Below are 15000 nucleotides of genomic sequence, written 5' to 3' on the forward strand. Positions count from 1 at the left end.
AATGGCCGATGAAAAATATCTATTTCTGTTTTCCTGTCCTCAAAAGAATTCTTCAAAATAAATATACCATTTTGGGTCTATTATGCCACATTCATAATATGGCACAAAAAATTCACTACTTTATACTATTGAGAATTAATACTTTATTTGTTATGTCAACATATAAAAAAAAAAACTTTTACATGACCATTTGCATTTTAATATGTAAAAAAAATATGGGGAACAACATTATTTTTACATTAGAAATAATAGAAAGTTTTTTTTTAATTCCTACCTTCTTATCTGATGTAGTAGGTGGTGTGTCGATTTAGAAAAAGTGTCAAGATGCATTGATATCATTATAAACCACTAGGGCTCTATATTTCGAATTAATTGGGAGATGATCCTTTCCATATATACGAAGTATATCATAATTCGTAACATATATATTATTATTATTTTATATACATAATCGTCCATTAGGACAATGAAGCGAACTTTCCCTGTAGGCGGCTTAATCCAGGTGAAGGTGAAGCCATTAGAGTTTATGCACTCGGAGGTCAACTTAATTAACACCTGTGATAAGAACTTGCAGTACTGTAAAATTTATCTTCCTCCTTTAAGAAACAAAAGTATTGTGTTATTGGTAATAAAAGCTGTAAAAATACGAAGGTTTTTCATAATTGGCAAGAAAATGATCGGACACAAATTAAATTCTGGTTGTCCATCATATGCAGTCTTCATATACCATACAACGGTTTGGGATAACTGATCACTGCCAAATGCCTACCCATTTTGCCATGAAAGAGCCGATAGAGCATAGTCTGAACCACTAATACTAAGTACGTTCGCTGTGAGTGATCAGCATTAATTCTCCCAACGTCGCCAATCCCCAGTGGCCAAAGTGGTGATGAAAATGGCCAAAGACGAGACACGACCACGAATACGTCCGAAGGATTTTCCTGAAGTAAAATAGAAATGTCTGCATTAGTTATATACATATATATATATATATATATATATATTTGTACATACATATATATATATATATATATATATGTATGTATGGATATATATATATATATACATATATATATATATGTATATATACATATATAAAATATATATATATGTATATGTATATATTTCTATATATATTATATATATATATATATATATATTTATATATATATATATATATATATATATTAATATATATATATATATATATACATATATATATATAATATATATAAAACACGCACATATATATATATATATATATATAAACACGCACATATATATATATATATATGTATATATATATATATATATTTCAAGGGACACAATCTCCAAAGAACATCGTTTCATTCTTTTCCTTTTTTTCTTCTACATTTTGCTGTGCTTAGTGTTACTGTATTCTAGTGAGTCCCATTCTCTGATCCAGGAAATTAGCTGATTTAACGCGGATAACAAAAGGCTATCGAGTGCAATATAGCTACAAGTTTTCGTGAATAGTCAGTGATTAGTTTGGGGTCAGAAAACAGGGATAAAACGTCGGCATAGGATAGTTATCTTCTGAATTACTAAAAATCTGATCAAGATGGCGCTCTATAACACAGGCAAAGCTTGGAGGGAAATTGCTGCAATCAGCAAAAGTAAATTCCATGAGTTGGTGAAACAAGAACTCGACCATCTGGTAACAGAGGTCACTAGTAACTCCAACCAGTGTGACGGATAAATATTATCAGACATATTGAAACATAATGATCCAAGAAACTGGAGCAAATCTGCTGAAAACATCAGCAACATAATAGAAGAAATTCCAAAGAAGATCCAGGTGATAAAGAGACAAAGAAAGTCTACATCAATCATTCCGTCAAAGAACAATAAGAAGTCCAATATGGTGAATATGCTGTTTGATGCATTGGGAAAAAGAATGTAAGATATGGTATTCCATTATTAATCTTGAACAACTGATCAGAAAATGCGATGCTTGTCATATACCAACATACCCTATATGTGCTGAAATACAGCAAAAATTAAGAAATAGAGACACAAAGGTATTCTGCTCAACATGCTTAGTCTGGATAGAAAATTATAATTAAGTCGAGACTGAATCTGCAAATAGCTGAAGAAGAAGAAGAAGAAGAAGAAGAAGAAGAAGAAGAAGAAGAAGAAGAAGAAGAAGAAGAAGAAGAAGAAGAAGAGAAAAATTAACAGGATATATTTAAGGATGCAGAGGAAATCATTGATACAACTTATAATGCCACTCAACTACATACTTACGAAGAAATAAATTATCAGATGGAAACAAATAATAGACCAACAAGACTCTACCCGAACCTACATACTTTGAGGGAAGAGCAAGAACAAGAAAAAAAAAGAAAAGAAAGATATAGTCTGCAATTTGCTGAAAAGAGGGAATTGCAGATTTGGCGAAAGATGCTACTAAAGGCATCCAAAGATATGCCATAGTTATAAAATATATGGTAAATGTGCAAATTCAGACGATATGGAGACGAATAATTGAAATATTAATCAATGAATCATATTATTATTTGTATCTTAGAATAATGGAATATCAAATATTAAATGGAAATATCAAATTTCACTATTTTAGTTGCATTTTTTTTCACTACTTGCTCCTTTCCATAATGATTTTTCAACCAAGAACTATCGGCAATTTTCCTCCAAGATACATATCTCAACCTAATCAGAGCTTCACACCTAATTCATAAGATTTTTTTAGAATTACTTCTTTGAAAATGTTCCTTAAACTTTTACCTTTTTACTAAAAAAGGCTTGCACATCTACTATATTTTTTCTTTTTATGATATAAGATCCTCTGGATGAAAAATATAATATTTTCAGATTTCGTGTATTTCCTTGGATAATTCAATATCTTTGCTATTAATAAATTAAATGGAATGCTTATACGAGTCATCTCATACACAAATATCATATTTCTAAATATACATTGCATCTACGTATTGAATTAATGCCTATTTCTTCTTTGAAACTTTAGAAATTAATAATAATACCAATATAGTATTATATTATATCGTGCCATGAGTCAGACGAGAAACAATTCAGCGTTTTTTTTTTTTTTTTTTTTTTAATTTTAACAAAGAATATCTGCCCCCATCAAAATAGTATTGCTAAATACTTTAAATATATTATTATAATAAAATGAACTATCCGTTAGCATGAATAGATAAAGATATGAATTTGTTTTTTTATAAGACTGATTAATCTGCAAATAATTAATTCAACGTTCTCGCATTCTTATTGATTTGATAATTTGCCTGACAATCTTCGTACAAAATCAAAGCGTCTTTGTCTCGTATATTGTGATTGTAGCTGTTCCCAAATAATGTATCTGATATCTTTTTCGCTGAATGAAGCTGATTGTATGTTTGCAGTACCAATATATATTCATTGAAATAATTTAAATAATTATAAGCAAATTTATGTTATTAGATGCTTGCTTATAGTATTTAGGATTGGTGACTGTTATTCTCACTTCATACATCAGAGAAATTAATAAACATTCTTCATATCTATTTTCGCATTTGATAATATATAGTTATCAATGAGCATAATTATTCTCATTTGGAGGAATTAAAACAGAATATTTCGGTAAGAAATTGCCTGGCTAAATATAAGAAGAAGAAAAAACTTATCCCTCCTTAAAAAGATTGCAACAAGTTCTATTAATGCTTTAATTTAGTTCTAAGAAGCTAAACAACATATAATGTCTTAATCAATATATGCAACCAAAATTAGGAATAGTGAGTGCTAGAGTATTATTGAAATCAAATTTCCATATCAACAGTAGAGGATATACTTATATGGGAAACTGATTCCCTTAAAGATAGTTTGTCCTTACTTCTTTTCTATTTATCATAGAGTGAAGTAAACCAAAACAAACATTGCCAGCGTCATTTTCGGTATTTTTTCTTTTGTCATTTCTGCTATTTTTTCCTTATCTCTAATAAGAAAAAACACGAATATTCAAAAATTATTTTGGATCATGATTTAACAACTCATTAGATTATTTCTCTATATGATTACACTCGTTTACATAAGGGTAAGTATCAATTAACGTATCTATACTATTTTTTTTAATGAGGCGCATTCGCACTGACTCGCAGCGGTGCCCTTTTAGGTCGCAAAACTTTCCTGCTAATCAGCAAGCAGGAGACTTTTTACGAGCTAAAATGGCACAAATCTGCCTTACAAAAAGAGTTGACTATAGTCATGTTCATGTGCATCTATAAATCAAGATCAGATATTGTAGCGGTTAACTTTTTGATGATTTATTATATGCTTCTTCCTGATTACGATCGTATTCACGTGACAATGCAGAGTGTGAGTGAGAAAAATAAGTAACAGTAAAATTTAATACACGTGTAGATATAACTAAGGTGTAGTATTCTATATCACTCTTCTTTAACAAAAAGGTCAAACTACTTCCCTGACACCAAAATCTTCCCTAAGCTAAGTTAATTTTTTAAATGATTTCAGATGTTGAATCCAGCATGATTCAAAGATCAATATTTAAAGTTACTTAGGTGACCAGTACTTTTGTGATTCTTAAAACGTACATTGTAGATAACTGCTGAGAGCAGAGATTTATATTTCTAATATACTAGATTATGCATTACATATCTGACCAGATATAGGTTTTAGAGAACTAAAACAATATTATTCATCCTTTTTTTTTATACAGAGATTTCTCATTCCTTATATGAAAGGAATTAGTTTTTCTAAATAACTTAAAAACATGAAAAGATCTCTTGGTGTTAATTATAATGAATGATCTGTAATCTTCCAGGTGCTGACTGTAAAAACATAAATCCAAAATTCTGTTGTAATTAATATAAAAACTTTTCCCCACCAGAATGAAAGATCTGCACATATTAAAAAATCATTCCGAATATTCCCTTTCAATCACTATTCTGGCTACAGCTAAGAATGATAATTGTCTAGTACTCTTCCATTAGGATGACATGGCTCGAGTCCGAAAAACGGATTTTGATATAGGAAAAATCTATTTTTAGGTGAGATAGTAATGTCGTCCTGATGGTCCGCCCGTTACTTTTCCATCCCCTCCCAATTCCCACTGTAGGACCTCACGTCATATAATGGTTGCTCCTGGAATTGTTCAACGAGAAACATTTCAGTTGGAGTACACTGAGATCGGGGAAGGATAACCATACCTTGTTATTAACACGTCCCTAATCTTTACACAATATATATATATATATATATATATTTATATATATATATATATATATATATAAATATATATATATATATATATATATATGTATATACACACACACACACACACATATATATATATATATATATGTACATGTATATATATATATGTATATATTATATATATATATAGATATATATATATATATATATATGCATATATATATACAATAAAGTAGAGATTATCCTAACAACATGCAAGAAGAAGAGATGGTCATGGGCAGGACATATAATAAGAGCAGAAATTAAGAATAAAAGAAATGGTCAATTTAGATTGTAAAAGAAGCAGAGGCAAGAACAAGAGTAGATGGATTGACCAAGCTAAGATAATTGGCGGGAATACTATAGACATGAGTCTTAAGACCATAAACCATAGACTCCTTATGCCATAAACAGATGCGAAAGAAAGGAGATTTTGAGGCCCTTGTCCTGCAGTGGATGATGATGATGATGATGATGATGATGATTATTATGAAATTGCTGATGGATTTTTTTTATATTGAAAACTTCGCCACGTGTTTATTTGACAAAACTAACGTAAATTTTCGACATTATGGCTGTCGTGCTAATTAGTCATGGTACAATAGTAGATGAAGTCTGAGCTTTTTAGTTTATAAGGCCCGTCCTAGAAACTAATTCTATGCAACGGCGAAGACGGGATGAAGGGACCCCTACCACTTTTACAGATCATAGGGATTAGTTCATACGACAAAAAAAAAAAAAATCACATACGACTCCTCATAAGTGGGATAATGTCACGCCGGTCTGTACACTATTTAAAGCTGTAGTTTACCAGATTCAGCTGGGTGATTGATGACGTGTACTATGTAGTCCGGCAATTGTAGCACTAGTGATTCAAGCCTACAGAAATGTTTGAAGAGCTATACCGGAATTGGAAAATGGGACTAATCTGTCTGAAGAGGGAGTGGTATTGGAGAGTTTCTATAAATGATACAAGGAATATTCTTGACGCTACAAGAGAATATATTTCCCAACAAAACCTAACTCTCTGGTATTCTCCCCTAGACACTAAATAGTAAGAATATTATAATTATAATTATTATTACTATCCAAGCTACAACCCTAGTTGGAAAAAGCAAGATGCTATAAGCCCAGGGGCTCCAACAGGGAAAAATAGCCCAGTGAGGAAAGGAAATCAGGAAATAAATAAATGAAGAGAACAAATTAACAATAAATCATTCTAAAATAAGAAACAACGTCAAAAACAGACATGTCATATAATAAACTATGAACAACATAAAAAACAAATATGTCATAAATAAACTATAAAAAGACTATGTCCGCCTGGTCAACAAAAAAGCATTTGCTCCAACTTTGAACTTTTGAAGTTCTACTGATTCAACGACCCGATTAGGTAGATCATTCCACAACTTGGTCACAGCTGGAATAAAACTTCTAGAGTACTGCGTAGTATTGAGCCTCGTGATGGAGAAGGCCTGGCTATTAGAATTAACTGCCTGCCTAGTATTACGAACAGGATAGAATTGTCCAGGGAGATCTGAATGTAAAGGATGGTCAGAGTTGTGAAAAATCTTATGCAACATACATAATGAACTAATTGAACGACGGTGCCAGAGATTAATATCTAGATCAGGAATAAGAAATTTAATAGACCGTAAGTTTCTGTCCAACAAATTAAGATGAGAATCAGCAGCTGAAGACCAGACAGGAGAACAATACTCAAAACAAGGTAGAATGAAAGAATTAAAACACTTCTTCAGAATAGATTGATCACCGAAAATCTTGAAAGACTTTCTCAATAAGCCTATTTTTTGTGAAATTGAAGAAGACACAGACCTTATATGTTTCTCAAAAGTAAATTTACTGTCGAGAATCACACCTAAAATTTTGAAAGAGTCATACATATTTAAAGAAACATTATCAATACTGAGATCCGGATGTTGAGGAACCACCGTCCTTGACCTACTTACAATCATACTTTGAGTTTTGTTTGGATTCAACTTCATACCCCATAATTTGCACCATTCACTAATTCTAGCTAAATCTCTATTAAGGGATTCACCAACCCTAGATCTACATTCAGGGGATGGGAATTGATGCAAAGAGAGTAGCATCATCTGCATATGCAACAAGCTTGTTTTCTAGGCCAAACCACATGTCATGTGTATATAGTATGAAAAGTAATGGGCCCACGAACACTACCCTGTGGAACACCGGATATCACATTCCTATAATCACTATGGTGCCCATAAACAACAACTCTTTGAGATCTATTACTTGAAAAATCAATAATATTGCTAAGAAACGACCCACCCACTCCCAACTGTTTCAGTTTGAAAACAAGGGCCTCATGATTAACACGGTCAAAGGCAGCACTAAAATCAAGGCCAATCATATGAACTTCCCGACCACAATCAAGGATTTCTGTACAGCATTGGAGATTGTAAGAAGGGCATCACATGCTCCAAGGCCTTTACGAACACCAAATTGCAAACTAGGGAATAGATGATTACTTTCAGCAAACCTATTAAGACGTTTTGCCAGAAGACGTTCAAAAACTTTAGATAATATGGGAGTTATGGAAATTGGGCGGTAATCAGTGGGACTTGAGCTACCACAAATACATTTACATAGAGGAGTAACATTACCAATTCTCCAACTAGTGTTAAAAGCTCCTCTTCTTGCCTAACTTGCGCAAAATAACAGATAACTTTGGAGCTAAGAAATCTGCTGTCTTTATAAAAAACAAAGGAAAAATACCATTTGGGTCTACACCTCTATAAGCATCAAGGTCCATCAACAGAGCTTTAATCTCACGAGATCGAAAAGCTAAACTAGTTAGTTAGCCTCAGGAAAACAGGAATGAGGAAGTTCAAGTTTTTCATTACTCTGTTTACTGTCAAAAACATCAGCCAAAAGGGTTGCCTTTTCCTTTGGACAGTGAGTGACCGAGCCATCTGGTTTAAGTAAAGGAGGAACTGTTGCATCTACACCAAAGAGTGCAGATTTAAGGGTAGACCACCATTTATGTTTCTGAGTTGTACCAGAAAGTGTTTCTTTTATGGTTAAATTGTACTCCTGAGTATAGTTGTTCCAGGTCAAATCTGATCTGTTACCATTCCAAAGTTGATAGGCCTCCTGCTTCTCCAAAAAAGCACGTCTACAATCATCATTGAACCACGGTTTGTCCTTCACTCGGTACCTTAGCACACGAGAAGGGATACGCCTATCAATTATGTTGACTAGATTCTCATTCAAAGGGACAACAGGATCTACACTATTATATAATTGTGACAATTCAAGCACAAAAGATCATGTAAAATCCCATTCCAGTCTGCTTGGGATTTCATATAAATTTTACAAGAATATGATATATCAGGGACAGGCTGCTCAGTCCTTCACTAATAATGAAATCAAGGCATGATCAGATGTCCCGACTGGAGAACCAACCTTACCAGTTATAACGCCAGGGGAGTCAGTGTATACAAGGTCCAAGCAATTACCAGACCTGTGAGTAGCTTCATTTATGATTTGCTCACAGCCTGATTCAGAGGCAAAGTCTAAGGCTCTTAAGCCATGGCGATCGGTAGGAGATATAAAACTCAACCACTCCCTATGGTGAGCATTAAAATCACCAACAAAGACAAAAGAAGCCTTTCTATCATCTTCTTGTATCTTAGCCATAATGGTAAGAAGACAATCGAAGATAGAATCATCCATGTCTGGATTCCGGTAGATCGAACATAAATAAAAATTGTTATGCCTGCCACAAACTTTTATTACCTGAATCTCATGACATCCACATTGATAGCCAGGACTTATGAGAAGTAGGGTACTCGGTCTTAATATACACCGCCATTCCCCTGGCCCTAGGGATGGCATCACGTTTCAACATTATTGGCTTCTTGAAACCAGTTATAAGGAGCTCAGATGAGTGCCTCATATTAGAAACCTAAGTTTCTGAGCACAAAAGAATATCATACTTTCTGGACGCAACTGTAAGGTCTTGGATATTTGCATGAAGACCACGAATATTGCAATACAGAAGACGACATTGACGTACTGGTCCCCGGATTTCGCTCAAAGTCTCCAGACAGCATAAGAATTAATAGAAATAAAAAAGAGACATCATACTTAAAAACTAGATTAACAGAATTATAACAAAAACAATACGTACAGAATTATAAACAAAGTGATTGATGATACCCATAGACTATAGTAAAAAGTCGGAAAAACTGGTCAACATGGAGGAGCCGATACACCATGCAAGGCTAAATACCCCTCCAGGATAGCCACTTCAACTGAAGGGAGGACAGTAAGGATGGTTTTGAGAAGAAAAAAGAATCAGAAAAGGAAAAGACAACCTCTTGATAAACCACCAGGCATCCATGGCCCTTCTATTAAGCCTGCCCAACACACCATTTCAAAAAAACAAGAGGAAGAAAAAAAAATAAGATAGAATAGTGTGCCTGAGTGTACCCTCAAGCAAGAGAACTCCAACCCAGGACAGTGGAAGACCATAGTACAGAGGCTATGGCACTACCCAAGACTAGAGAACAGAGGTTTAATATGGAGTGTCCTTCTCCTAGAATAGCTGCTTACCACAGCTAAAGAGTCTCTTCTACCCTTACCAAGAGGAAAGTACACTGAACAAATTGCAGTACAGTAATTATCCCCTTGGGTGAAGAAGTGTTAAGTATCTCATTGTTGTCAGGTGTATGAGGAAAGACGAGAATATGTAAAGAATAGGCCAAACTATTCTGTGTAAGTGTAGGCAAAGAAAAAATAAGCCGTGACCAGAGAGAGGGATCCAATGCATTACTGTCTGGCCAGTCAAAGGATCCAATACCTCTCTAGTGTAGTATCTCAACGGGCGGCTGGTGCCCTGGCCAACCTACTGCCTGATATATATATATAATATATATATAAATACTATACATATATATATATATATATATATATAATTTCTGCCACGCAGAGCAGTAGGGGGGAAGAAATAGTTATACCCTGCAGAGAACGGATACCCCAAGAGGTACTGTTCATTGCGTAACATCAATATACCAGAAATATCCGAACTGGCTGTTTGTTGTTATGAAAGAGACCTTGTGGGGAGGGTTGAATGTATATATGTGTGTGTTAGTGTGATGCATACTTATCTAAACATTTAGAAAATTTACTTATATTTAAAATTAGTATCTTCCATTCAAGAACACTAAGTAGTTTATCTTAGAATACGAAGTTTAAAGGAAATGGAGCCTTGAAACAATTTCATACAGACTTTCGAGACTACGACTTAGAAATCTAACGGTCATTACGTAAAGAGCATAGCATAGTTAACGATACATAGGGTTATATGAGAAGAAAGTCCACAGCGATAGCTTAATTGCCATACAATGAATGAATATGAACTAAAAGAGAAAGGCAATTAAAATAAATCAGGTTATATATATATATATATATATATGTATGTATGTGTGTGTACATATATATATATATATATATATGTGTGTGTGTGTATATATATATATATATATATATACATATATATTGTTATGGTTCCCGTTGTATATTTATTAATTATTTTTTATTCATTTTTCTTTTCAGTCACTAGATGGAGTGGGTATCCTTAAAAATGTATGATTGTTTTCAGTCACTAGATGGTGCGACTAATTATTTGTAATTTAAGTATTGTTTGCTTTTTTCATGGTCCTTGGATGAACAAATATTGTTTACTTTGACAATAAAGTTTTGCTTTGTCCAGGTTGCTTCCTGATTGGTGATTAACGGTTCTTAAATTTATTACTTGGATTTAAGTGTTTATTTGTATTCGGTAAGATGATATTGTTCATTTTGTTTCGAAACACCAGTGGATTTATTTAAGAGAAAGTTATGAATTTATTTATCATTATTTCTTCATATTTCCGTACATACGTGTAGAATATATATATTGTAATTAAAAGTGGTTAAAAAGTGATTTTATCTATTCTCCCTTTTAAATTATAAACTTAAAACTGAACCTAGTAAATTAGCACTAACTTCTAAGAATATTGTTATGATCTATAAGTGCTACATGAAATCGTGAATCATAAATACGAATCATAACAAATGGTGACCTGGCCAGGATATTCTACACGTCGTGTATGTACAGAAATTTTCCTATTGCCTCTATTATCGAACATATGCGTATTTTTTAAATATATTAATCGAGCGAAGTTTTGTGAAACGTGTTTTCATTTTAGTTGACCTATTGATGGCTGCTCTGTATTATTGGTTTTTTGCGACCAAAATCTTTAAGTGAAGTGTAAAGTTTAATATTTAAATTTAGTTTTGAATAGTAAAAATTATTGTAGTTATGGAGCCTTTTGATTTGAATGCATTTTGTTAGTCAACCCTCTATTGGTTATTTGCGTTCGCATACGATACGTAAAGAGGACTGGTTATCTATTGCGCGTGAATATGAATTTGTTCGTGATGTCAAGAAAACATAGCGTAAATCACAAGTCAAGCATTTTGTTATAAGTAAATTGGTTGATAATGATATATTAACTGAAGAAGCGTTTGATCTTTGTGATGAAATAAGTTCAGTGTTAGAGGTAAAGAGGTTAGAGTTGCAGTATGCTGAGAGAGAAAGAGAGAAAGATAGAATAGAGAGGTCAGAACGTGAAGAACGAGACTGGAAAGAGCGGTTAGAACGTGAGGAGCGTGAATATAAGTTTAAGTTAGAACAACTTAAAATTGAACGCGAAACTGGTGGTGTAGCTCGGTTAGAAGATAGTGACATAATGTAATTAAGTATTCAAAGATGATTCCTTCCTTTGACGAAAACTCGCCTGATGAATTTTTTGCTTTATTTGAGAAGTTGGCAGATAGTTTAGAGTTACCTAAGGTAATGTGGCCAATTCTTATTCAACCTGGTTTAAAGGGTAAAGGTCGGTCTGCCTTTCTTGCTTTAACATTAGAAGAAGGTAAAGATTATGATTTTATTAAAGAATCTATCTTGCGTGTGTACGAACTCACCCCGGAATATTACCGCTTAAAGTTCCGTAAATATCGTAAATTTGACAACCAGTCGTATCTTGAATATTCCCATAATATTGTGCGTATGCATGATAAATGGTTAAAGTCTGCTGGTGTTTCGAGCATGGATGAATATAGAGAACTAATATTAGTAGAAAAATTTATAAGAGGTATACCCATTGATACGCAGAGGTATTTATTTGAGAAAGAAGTAACTACTCTTCAAAGAGCAACTGTACTTGCTGAAAATTTTAGGTTATTAAGACCTCGCTATTCAGGTAACCAATCCAGGAAGACACCAAGTAAGTCACCTCAAAACTTACCACCAACAAGTCCTTATAGATTATCTGTTAAATCTCTTGGCTCTGGTGCTAGTTCAAGTGTAACTTGTTATTCGTGTGGTGAGGTCGGTCATGTGAAAGCTAGATGTCCCAAACATTCTAGGAAGAATGAAAGAAAGAGTAAAGCAGAGGAATCTAATTTCTCTTGTTGTGATATAAATGCTGAGTCAGCTGGTGGTGTTGATGGTTTCAAACCATTCTGCTTTGACGGAGTTTTGGGTACTGGTGATGAACATAGTGAGGGTGTTGTTGTAAAGCTAATGCGGGACACCGGTTCATCGCAGAGTTTAGTTGTTAGAGGGGCAGTACCTGGGTTAGAGGACTGTCTTACCAATGATAAAGTAATAGTTAGGAGCATAGGTGGTTTGACTTCTTTGCCTCGAGCTAGAGTGCATTTGGATTGTGGCATATTCAAGGGTAATATCATTGTGGGTATTGTCGAGTCTCTTCTGATTCCTGGCGTAGATGTTCTTGTTGGAAATGATGTTGCAGGTAATCTTGTGGTACCGGACCCAGTGGTATGTGATAATCCTTTGGAAGTCAGCCCTGTTCAGCAGTTGGAGGATGTGGAACCTGAGTTGTTCCCATCTTGTGTAGTTGAACGCAGCAGAGGCCTGCGTGGGATTGTTTTGACCGAATCGGTACCTAGTATTGATGACCAGTTCAATGCTGTTGAATGTGGTGCTAGGTCTGCAGTTGAGGATGACAAGGTGAGAGATGGAGTACGTTTAGATTTAGGGACAGATTTTGACTACTCTCTCTATAGTTTGTTTAATGAAAGTGTTCAACCTGATATTCCTACTGTGGTTAGGGAGAATAGTTTTGATACTACGAGTAGGAAAGGTTGTAATGGAAAAGTTGGACACGTATTGACATCATCATGCAATGATGTATATAAAATTAATGTCACAGATTTGAAACATGAACAAATTAACGATGTCTCTTTACAGCCTTTGTTTAAGAATGCATTGACAGAGAAGGAGAGTATGGCAGAATCTACATGTTACTACTTGAAAGCTGGAGTGCTAATGAGGAAATATAGAGGAAGTACCGCAGCGGCAACTGCCTCTTGGAAGTTAAACAACAGTTGGTGGTTCCAGCATCTCTGAAAAATCATGTGATGAAGGTGGCCCGAAGTCTCTACTACTCATCTTGGGATTAAGAAGACAGCATACAGTATATTGCAATATTTTGATTGGCCTAGCCTTTTTCGTGATGTGAAGGTATTCTGCAATTGTTGCGTAACCTGTCAAAAAGTAGGTAAGCCCAACCAAGCACCTAAACCAGTGCCTTTAGTCCCTCAAGTAGTCTGTAATGTTCCTTTTGAGAAAGTTATTATTGACTGCGTTGGACCTCTACCAACAACAAAAAGACAGCATCAATACATGTTGACTATAATGTGTTCTAGTATTAGATATCCAGATGCTATTCCTCTACGGAATATAACTACTAAGAATCCTATTCCACACCTTGTCAAGGTTTTTACTCAATATGGCATACCTAAAGTTGTTCAAACCGACCGTGGTACCAATTTTACATCAAAGCTTTTTCAGGATGTTATGTTGGCTATGGGTGTTCACCATTCAATATCTACAGCTTATCATCCGCAAAGCCAGGGGGCGCTAGAGCGATTTCACCAGACGCTTAAGGAGGCTCTGACTAAATACTGCCATGAACATCAGAAGGAGTGGGATGAGGGACTACCGTTTGTGTTGTTCGCCATAAGAAATACTCACCAAGACAGTTTGGGATATTTGCCTTCTGAACTACTTTATGGTAGGAGTGTTAGAGGACCATTAAAGGTTTTATACGATGTCTGGCTTGAAAACCACGAATCAGGTAAAGACTTAGATCAATATGCTGTTACTCTTAAAAAGCAATTGGAGGAGGCTCGAGTATTTGCACATCAGAATCTGTTTAAAGCACAAAATAGTATGAAGAAAAGGTTTGATGTTAAAACTGTAATAAGAGAATTTAAACCAGGTGATCAAATTTCAATGCTTAATCCCACTAAGAAGTCTTTAGAATGTCGTTTTGAAGGACCCTATACTGTAGTAGAGAGACGGGGCAATAATGTATATGAAATTGAAACTACTGGTAAAAGGAAAGATAGGCATCTTGTTCATGTGAATAGACTTAAGCCTTTTGTGTCAGAGAGCACTAAAGTAAAGTCAACAGTGCTTGCAGCTGTAAAAGTTAAAAAGGATTCAATTATTGTTCCAGAGAGTGTTTTTCAAATTGGTAATGATTCTCACCTCTCCAATTCTGAAATTTTTATTAATATCTCCGCAAAATTAATGCATTTAGGTTCTCATCAGGCTATGGATGTGGAAAGTTTGCTGAAGTCTTTCAGAGATCTGTGTGGAGATGTACCAACACAAACAAATCTTTT

This window comes from Palaemon carinicauda, chromosome 10 (genome assembly GCF_036898095.1).
Source record: "Palaemon carinicauda isolate YSFRI2023 chromosome 10, ASM3689809v2, whole genome shotgun sequence".
NCBI lineage: Eukaryota > Metazoa > Arthropoda > Malacostraca > Decapoda > Palaemonidae > Palaemon > Palaemon carinicauda.